The sequence below is a fragment of the Rattus norvegicus genome, chromosome 11 (assembly GCF_036323735.1).
Source record: "Rattus norvegicus strain BN/NHsdMcwi chromosome 11, GRCr8, whole genome shotgun sequence".
In the NCBI taxonomy this organism is placed as follows: Eukaryota; Metazoa; Chordata; class Mammalia; order Rodentia; family Muridae; genus Rattus; species Rattus norvegicus.
This window is the reverse complement of record NC_086029.1, coordinates 49,140,339-49,149,106: the sequence shown is the minus strand read 5'-3', so window position 1 is coordinate 49,149,106 and position 8,768 is coordinate 49,140,339. Positions and strand designations below refer to the sequence as shown.

General features: G+C 47.2%; 1 non-coding gene across 1 annotated transcript; it reads right to left on the bottom strand.

The window, feature by feature from the left end:
* Positions 1 to 294: 294 nt before the first annotated feature.
* On the bottom strand, positions 295 to 435 carry Mir6325 (microRNA 6325). The gene has a single exon (NR_106697.1). It is a non-coding gene; the product is annotated as a microRNA 6325 (primary transcript).
* Positions 436 to 8,768: the final 8,333 nt, after the last annotated feature.

The following is an 8,768-nucleotide window of genomic DNA, read 5'->3' as shown; positions in this document are numbered from 1 at the left end:
CCACCTTCCACATCAATCATGTCACCAGAGGCATAATCAGCATCGTAGGTGACAAACGGCCGAAAAATCAGTCTACTCCACCACCATGAATTATATTGGCTTCAGAAAAGAACAGTCTGATATTCTGTAGCCTAGGAAGGTACATCAAGCAGAGCTCTCTAGAGGAGCAGACCGACAGAACGCATACATACATCTGGGCCATTATTGAAACAGTACACAATAGGAGTTGAGTAGTCTAGCCAACTGAGCCCTGAGGAGCTGAGAACCCCATTGCTGCTCAGTCCAGGAAGCTGGTCTCAGCAGTCCCCATCTAGCAATGAAGGCCTGGAACTCCCTGCAGAGTCTCTGTCTGACTTTCAGTTCAGTTGAAAGGCCAGACGGAGACTCTTGGCAGCAGCGGAGGTCAGCAGCAAGTTCAAGAGGAAACACAATTACACCCACACTGCTCTCTCATTGGACAGCTTGTCTCTGGGTTTGCTCTCTCATTGGCTGCTTTGTCTCTGGGTTGCCTATTGGTGGTGCCTGCCTGTAGGGTGGGTCTTCCCCATCAGTTACTTTCTTGAAAGGATTTTACAGATGCCTGTGGGGTGAGAGTGCTTCAGAGTGATTCTAAATTCTCCCAAATTGGCAAATAAAATCAACCATGTGACAGTCGCGGATGTCCTTCTGTGTCAGATGGGGCCGTTTGTAAAGAGGCTTATCCACAGAGCTGAACAGTCAGTGCCTTAGTTACTTCTATTGCTGGGAAGAGACCACTAACGAGGTAGTTTACAAAGGAAGCACTTCATTAGGGCCTTGCATATCATTTCAGAGGGTTAGTCCAAGACCATCACGGCAGGGAGCACAGTGGCAGGCCGGCAGGCCTGGTGCCAAAGCAGTGGCTGCGAGCTCAGGTCTGATCTATTAAGTTGCGAGCAGAGAGAAAGAGCCTGAGTTTGGCATGGGCTTTTGAAACTCAAAGCCTACACCCAACGACACACCTCCTCCAACAAGGCCATACCTCCTAATTCCTCCCAAACAGTTCCACAAACGGAAACCCAAACATTCAAATATATGAGCCAATGGGGGTCATTCTCATTCAAAGCGCCACAGTTGGCTTGGCTGATGGCGGTGGTTCCTGTCCGTGTAGACCCTTCCATAAGACTGCAAGAGCTTCATCACAGCATGGCAACTGGGTTAACAGGGCTATTCCTTCTGAGACCCATAAAATGGAAGCTTCTGGGCTTTCATGGTGATATCTGATACCCTATCTGTTCTCTGTTGCCAAGTAATAAACGCCCACAGATGTGGTAGACTGCAGAGGTGCTTTGTCTGTGCCAGACTGCACCAGGCCGTGGAGGTGCTCAGTCAGTGCCAGGCTGTGGCAGGCTGAGGAGGCTCTCAGTCAGTGATGGGCTGCACCAGGCTGCAAAGCGCTCAGTAGGTGCCTTGCAGTTCCGGGGGAAGAAGCCCAGGCTGATGTAGCTTGGTTCTCTGCTCAGAGTCCCATAAGGTCCTGTTGTTGTAAAAATATAAAAAATTTTTAAAAATTATTGGTTGTCTTTTATCCCGCTAGATCTGCATCACAGTGCCCCAAGATGTCTGCTAGATATCTTGGCGGAAACACATCCCAACTCCACAGCGGCCCAGTGTCTCCTGCCGCCGCACACTTTCCTACACTCAAACTGTCACATAAAAGAACACACAACACAATAATCCTTGACCCAATTGATAAGATATAATTTCCCACTTAAACAAACCAAGCCCGGTGCCATCCATCCCTTAAGAACATTAATAAAAACCTGTAAATACACAGAGTGGGATCTTAACATCAGCCTCCATTGTCCTGCCATTCTCCCTTCTCCCTCCTCTCTCCTCCTTTCCGGTCTCCTCCTCTTCCTTCAAACTTCTCTCCTGCCCATCCTTCCTTCTCCTCCAATGACAGGCCTCCTTCTATCTTGTACCTGCCCCTCACCTGTATTTTACAAATTCAATGGGGAGAAGGTTCTGGTGAAGTCACCTGAGTCCTGAGTACGTGGCTAGGCAGCTGTCCTTAGGGCAGTGGAATTAGCATCAAAATACAGATAACTCCAGGGCAAACCACAACAAGATCCATATTTTTGGAAGCTTCCAGGGTCCCAGGCTGTGTCTGTCTCTACCCTCCATCTTCAAAGCCACAGAACAATCATGAAAGCACCATTCCTGTGTTTGTATCTGGCTTCCTCTTCTGCTGCCAAGCAGAAAGAAACTCTGCTTTCTGAAATGGGTATAAGGGAGCAATCCCTCTTCTGTCCTGTGGTGCCACCATGCTCACAAGCAATCTCACTGGAAGGAGAAGGGAGGATATGACCTGATGGGAGTCCTTCGTGATCTCACCTACTACATTGACACCCACAGTACTTGATCATCTGTCCTGTGATGGTACCATATTCATAAGCAAAGGGAAAGGGGACCAGAGGGCGTGTGCCTTGTTGGGAGATACTTATGACCTCATCTACTATATTCACACCCATGATGCTCTATCAAGAGTCAGAGTCTAGACTGAGGGGCAGAAGACTTAGAACCTACCCAACCCCCGCCAGTGGCGGAGGTCTGAAGAACGTGTGAGTTCCATTGCTTTACCTGTGAGAAGATAGTGCAGCTGTTAACAACATCCTACAGATGTTCTCTCCCTCCCTCTCCCCCCCATCCTTTTCTCTCTGTTGTTATCATTACCACCGTAAAATTCTCGAGGTGGGCTAAGCTTATAGAGAAAGGAGTTCTGAAGTGGAAATTTCTAGTTTCTTTGGAGACTCGGTTGTGTCACGTGATGATTTTCTGGAAGCTGTCTTGCGAGAGGATGCTTTTGCTGAAACAGACACATGGGAGGGTGTTTTGCTGAGAACAGACGTGGTTTTCCGTTTTTCTGGAAGCTCCGGGAAAAGGGGCATGTGATGTTTTGCTAGAGTAGATGCTTGAGCGGACATGTGATATTTGGGAAGGATATGAGTATAACCCAACAGACAGTGGACAATAGTGTGTGACATTGGTTGGCCTTGCCACTCTTTGCTGGTCTCCCTTGGGCTCTGCTGACTCTGGTCTTCATTGACAATGACGCAGCATTGGTTCACCTTGCCTTCTTAGCTGGTCATCGTTTGTAGGTGACTTCATAGAGAGAAACGCACCAAAGAACTTCTCATGGTATCCAGGTGGCTTCTTGCCATTTCTCTGTAGACTCAGAGATTGGCAGGGCCTCGCAGTTTCTTCTGGATCAAGCTGCTGCTGCTGATTTGTATGAACTGAACTGCTGACCTCCTGACAACAAAGATTGTAACCCCCCCCAAAAGAACTATTTCTAAACAGATCCACATCTACCTTTGCCCTATTAACCTTTCCTTCCCCCTACCTCTTGTGGGTGGTGGACTAGGAGGGAGGTTAGAGTATTTAAAAGCCCTTATTAAAGTAGGTTTTGAAAAAACTCAGAGCCTACAGAGGTCTCTCACAGTTCTGGAGGCTTGGGTTATCTTCTTATCCGTGGAGGTTTGTGTTATCTTCTTATCCATGGATGGAGGTTTGTATTATCTTCTTATCCATGAGATTAAGCACTTGAAGAAATCAACTTGAAGGGAGGAGCTGTTTGGTTTTGTCCAGAGGTTTCAGTCCATGGTCCCTTGGCTCCCGTGGCTTCAGACCTATGCTGAGGCTGGGAGAATGCAGGAGAGAGGGTTGACCTGTCCACCAAAGGGCAGCTGGGAAGGAAAGAAAGAAGAGGGGCTGTGGTCTCAGTATCCCTCTCAAGGGAAAGGCCCCAGTGGTCTATCTTCTTTCCCACCACCTCCCAATACATGCACAGGCTGATGGCCAAAACTTTAATACATTAGTCCTTTGGGTAAGGGGTTGCTTCACATCCAAACCACGGCAAGGTTAGGGGCCCCGGTTTGGCTTCATGAATGCTCAAAGTCCAATACGTGTGAAAGACCTCAAAACCAGATGCCAGATAGACAACTCTACCCGATAGCACATTGCCTAAATGACTTCCTCCAGGTCCTCCGAGTATCCCACATGCCTCCACACCTCTAACATCTCTAGCCACACCTCTGGCTCTTGGGTGGAAGACCACAATAGAACCACAGCACCGGGCCAGTGAGTTCCCAGATCTGTACCTGAGTCTACAAGATCCAACTGTCCTCCTGGCATCAAGCAGCCCATCGGGACCACCTGATGAGCATCCATGAGTGTTGCAGAATGGTGTCCTGTGAACATAACAGATTCCGTTCATCAGCAGTGGCTGTGACGGCTATTGACCTATTGACATTCGCCACAGGGTGAGGTGGAGAGGGTAATCAGAAGCTGACTTGAGATCTCAACCACTGCCTCTTGCAACACACACACACACACACACACACACACACACACACACACACACACACGTTCAGGATTCTGCCTTAATCATAATCATATGTGGTCTTGTGATCTCAGCAGCTGCTCAAATATTCTGACTGGGGATGGTTAAATGATGTTGCTCCTTATCTAGGCAACTGTTAAGAAGCAATCATCCCTGCTGGATGAAACTTTCAGGTTGGGAGGCTCTTTGGGGGTCACTCTGTATGTAGATAACCCTCCACCCATGCTCTATAAGCACAGTAAACTCATTGGCTCCCTCAGTTGGACCTTGGTGCGCTCATGCCTGGTTTATCACTAGTGCCTTGGAAGAGGTTTTGGGGTTGTGTCTCCCCAGGAAAAGGTTCAAGCAACCATGCTGTTTTGTTTCAGGTCTTCCAGAAGACTGTACTACATTTGAGGACTTCAACTGGGCCCTCAACCTATGCCAATAGTTCCCCATACCACCAGATAGTTTTCCCAAGAGTCACATGGTCCATACACGAACAATTGGCAAAGAGTAAGACGAGAGTGGGCCGTGAGAATAATCTCAAATTTTCAAAGGCAAAATGTTTTTTGAAAACAAAGGAGAGAAAAGCAAAGAAGCTCCTAGTCTAGCTTATTCTGTTCTATTTTTACTGATGAATCTTGCCTCAGGCATTACTTGATGACTGCCACAGCACAGGTATGCACACTGAGAAACAAGCGTGGCGTCCTTTTATGGCCATAGGTACTGGCACCAGAGCTGCTAGTTGCTGAGGAAACAAAACTCCCCAGATGTTTTTGTTAGCTTCAGAGGGACTCTTCTTGTTTCTGAGGAGGAGAATTGAATTTGCTTTGGCTTCAGATAGGAACATGTATCAAGCAAGCTATTGTGGATGAAACACAACTCCTCAAAACAGACGTGCCTGAGTCTTAACCTCCAGTACCTGTGGATGTCTCCTTATTTAGAAATGGAACCACTCCTCACTCATCGGGTTCAGACAAGGTTAACAGAGTAAGCCTCGGAGACACAGGAAGGAAAGACCATGTGGGGAGATGCCAGAAAAAAAGGCCAGGCTCTGGCAGACAGAGACTAGAAAAATAGATGCTACACCACAAAGAAGGTCTGTGGTTACCAACATCTGGAGATGCCTGGGAGAAGTGTTTCTCTGCAGGGTGCTGATACCTGGATCTCTGCCTTGCAGTCTCCTCCTGACATTTTCTCTGGGTTACAGCATCCTCTTTATAACTGGGCTGCTGGCTGGAAGGTGCCGTCTATTCTGAGTGTAGACTTCCCACCTCAGCTAGTCCTCTCTGTAAATATCCTCAAACCCAGGCCTAGGGGTGTGCCTCTTGGATGACTCCAAACCCCAGCAGGTTAACAAATGGTCATCATACTTAATGAATTTATTGGTTGCTTTTTTTTTTTTTGCTGTAAATAAACATCATGATCAAAAACAATGCATGGAAGACAGGATTTATTTTGCATTCCTCACTACCCACCCTAGTGTTCTGGGTTCCCAAATGAAAGATACACACACACACACATACACACACACACACACACACACACACACACACACACACACACACACACACACACACATACACACACACAGAGAGAGAGACAGAGACAGAGACAGAGACGGAGAGCCTATATTTTAATCCAAACCTCTATGTGGTTAATACCTCCCCTCCCCTCCGATATTCTTGAGTTATTACTTACTAAAATCTATATTTCATTGTTGTTGCCAAAGATCCAGTCAGAAGCCCCTGGGGCTCCTCTTCCCCGGCTGTCTCTTTGTCCTGCCTTCTCAGGCATGGCAACTACTCCTTTCCCAGCACAGCAACTATCCCTGCCCCCTCCCTTCCTAGCCCTATCTCTATCTCTATCTCTGTCCCTTACCCAGGAATCCTAAAAGTCCTGCCTCATTTATTTGCCAATCAAAACCAACTGGTTTAAGCATTCCTCATGTATGACTTGGATGAAGTCTACATAACAAAGAACCTGCAGCCCAGATTTGCAGCAAATTGCTGTCAGCATTGAGTGACCCACCATGAAACACAGAAGCTACTCATCCTCTGCTGAAATCAGAGCTCAGGCTGAGAGACTGTGGGCCAGAGTCTGCCCCAACCCATCTTAGATCATCCCAGCTACATATTAGCTCTGTTCTATTACTACACCTACAAGGTCATGGTGGGCCACGGCCTACAAACAAGCCCACACAGGTAAAAGTAAATATAATTTTTGCTTCTCTCATTCGTTGCCAGGACAACTCAAAGGATATAATCTGACTCATGATTTTATAGGTGTTAGTCCACTGTGGAGGGGAGGGGCCTGACAGAGTGGCACCATTCAAGTTGTGGTGGCAGTAAGTTGAGAAAAGGGACAGCAAGATGCTATTCAGTCATTTCCTCTAAATTAAAACATTCCCTTCTCAAAGGAAGTGGGAGGCTCATAAGACAGGGAAGTAAATAAACTAAACCAACTTCTTATGACTAGGAAGACCAGAATTTGTGCACTTCACAGGAGTCCCTCCCCAAGGTTTTAGAAGCAGTAAACAATAACTGGAGAGGGTACTCTGCCCAGATGGGTTCCTGGGAGGGCATCACAGATCTGCACACTGCAATCTATCTGTGATCAGAGAGTCAAAGGCTGCCCTGCAGAGAGCACCAGGGTTGTAGCTTTCCTAAGTCATCCATCGATTGCACTGTGGGCTTTCAGTTATACAGCTGCCTCTGAGTTATTGCTGCTCCAGTAAGCAACCCCTCCCCCATACCATTGTAGGAATCCCCAGTAAACTCATTGGTTCGTTTGTGACAGGGCAAGACATCCCCCATCTTGTGTTCTTGCTGAGGCCATCTCAGGTTTAACTAGAATTTGATCTCCTTGAGGTCTCAAGAATCCTGAAGAAAATTGCCCAACTCTATTCTAGAAACTTGAGGTCAAGAGTCCTGGCTAACTTACTTAGCATCCGTTGAACTCTTGCTTGTGCAAACCTTCCTCCCCCTCGAATTTACTGCTTGTCTTGGCTTCTGTTAAAATGCCTGCTTATGCAAAACCTCCCTCTAAAACTGCTGAGTGAGGTTCAGGATGTGGGTCTTGCCTTTAAAAGTTCCTTAGTCTAAATGCTTTGGGCTACACTTGGGTCCCAAATACCTGAATGTGGTCCTATAAACTGTGTCTGAGTGGTCATCTCTGGTGGGTACCCAAAACACAAAGTTAGATTTTGATGAAGCCATTAACTTCAGTCTGTTGTGGATTCCTTACCTGGGGTTAAGTAGATGGATGTAGCCTGTTTCTTTTCAGGAAAAAAGGAAAAAGTCCACACAACAGAAATTATACAGAAAGAGGCCATAGCAACATATAACACACAACCCCAGGACACAACCCCTGAACTACTTTCTCCGATTAAGTCCCCTCCTAACGATGACATTTATGAATCAGTCAAGGGACAAATCCACACATTAGATCAGTGCTCTCAGGATCTACTTTCTGTCTGGAAAACAAAGCACCATCACAGACACGTCCATGGGTGTGCCTTACAGCTCCTCTAGGAACAGCTTAACCAGTTTATTGTCTTAATCAATCAAGACAATAAACAAAGTGAACCACCAGTGAGCAGCCGTCTGCAGCTGGTTAGGGCTGGAGTTGGTACAGATTGCTCCCTCCTCACCACTCCTTCCAGATGTCCCTGATGCCCCTCAGTGTCTCAATGGTCCAGGTACAGTCCTCCCACTCTGAAAGTCCAAGCTTTGTTTCTCTTGCTTTCATCAAGTCACCATTGTTGTGACTGCCCCATCACCTTTGTCACCATTGTCACAAGAGCATGTAGAAAATCCCCAGACAATCTTGGGAGGCCCAGCCACACCTCAGGAACATGGCAATGACTGTAGTCCACTGACCCTTCGAGCTCACAGCCACTGATGATGAAGGTACCTCTTGCTTGCTTTACTTGCTGGTCACTGTCAGGAAAGGCCCAAAGTGGCCAGATGGCAGTCACATTTGGGTGCCATGGAACCCCTACTCTGTACCTCAGTAGAACCCAACTCACTTCTCCAGGACCCAGGATCTCCACGTTGCTAGACTTAGGTTCCAGAGACAGGGAAGCACAAGCTTCCTGGGAATGACCATGAAAGCAGTCGATCACACTTTCAGGACTGGGTCTCCATGTGGGATGATGTCATCATATAGGTGAAGCAGGAACAGGATAGAACAAGCCCTGGACAAGAAGGAAGGATGGGCGAGAGAAAAGTGGAGGGAGAAGGAGGAGACTGAAGGAGACAGCAGAGTAGCCGCAGAGAGAACATGGAGGCTGACGTTAAGATTCCCCTCTGCACATTTACAGGTTGTTATGAATGTTCTTAATGGATGGGTGTGTACAGGGCTTTGTATGTCTAGGTGGGCAATTGTATCTTATCAATTGGATCAGAGGTTATTGTGTTGT